This window comes from Arachis duranensis, chromosome 5, assembly GCF_000817695.3.
Source record: "Arachis duranensis cultivar V14167 chromosome 5, aradu.V14167.gnm2.J7QH, whole genome shotgun sequence".
NCBI classification, from domain to species: domain Eukaryota; kingdom Viridiplantae; phylum Streptophyta; class Magnoliopsida; order Fabales; family Fabaceae; genus Arachis; species Arachis duranensis.
In genome coordinates this window covers 38,896,966-38,897,720 of record NC_029776.3, presented here as the reverse complement: position 1 = coordinate 38,897,720, position 755 = coordinate 38,896,966, and positions in this window count along the sequence as shown.

The following is a 755-nucleotide window of genomic DNA, read 5'->3' as shown; positions in this document are numbered from 1 at the left end:
AAATACAAATCCAGCACATACCTCGGGAGCAAAATGCCCGGGCAGACGCCCTCTCTAAGCTTGCTAGCACCAAGCCCGGAGGCAACAACAGAAGTCTGCTCCAAGAAACCTTACAATCTCCCTCCGTGTTAAGAGAGGAAGAAATACTAATATATCCGACCAACAACAAGGATGGATGACCCCCATACTCAACTACCTGAAGTCGGGAACTCTCCCCGCCGAAAGAAAAGAAGCTAAAAGGCTTACAAAGGACGCCCAGAATTATACATTAATTCACGACGTATTATACAGAAGAGGATTCTCAAATCCCCTCCTTAGGTGCGTTCCGACCTCAGAAACAAAAAGCGTCCTCGAAGAAGTCCACGAAGGCATGTGTGGGAACCATCTCGGAGCTCGGGCACTATCCAAAAATGTAGTCAGAGCCGGGTTCTACTGGCCGACCTTGCAAAGAGACGCAACGGAGTTTGTGAAAATATGCCCCCCTGCCAAAAACACACCAATTTCCACAAGGCACCACCCGAAGACCTTATCAGCATCACCGCACCATGGCCCTTCGCAAAATGGGGACTTGACCTACTCGGCCCGTTCCCCCAAGGACCGGGGCAAGTCAAATACCTCATAGTAGGGGTCGACTACTTCACAAAGTGAATCGAAGCTGAACCCTTAGCCACTATTACGGCTCAGAAAAGCCATAGATTCCTATACAAAAACATTGTCACGAGGTTCGGAGTCCCCTACTCCATCACAACAGACAA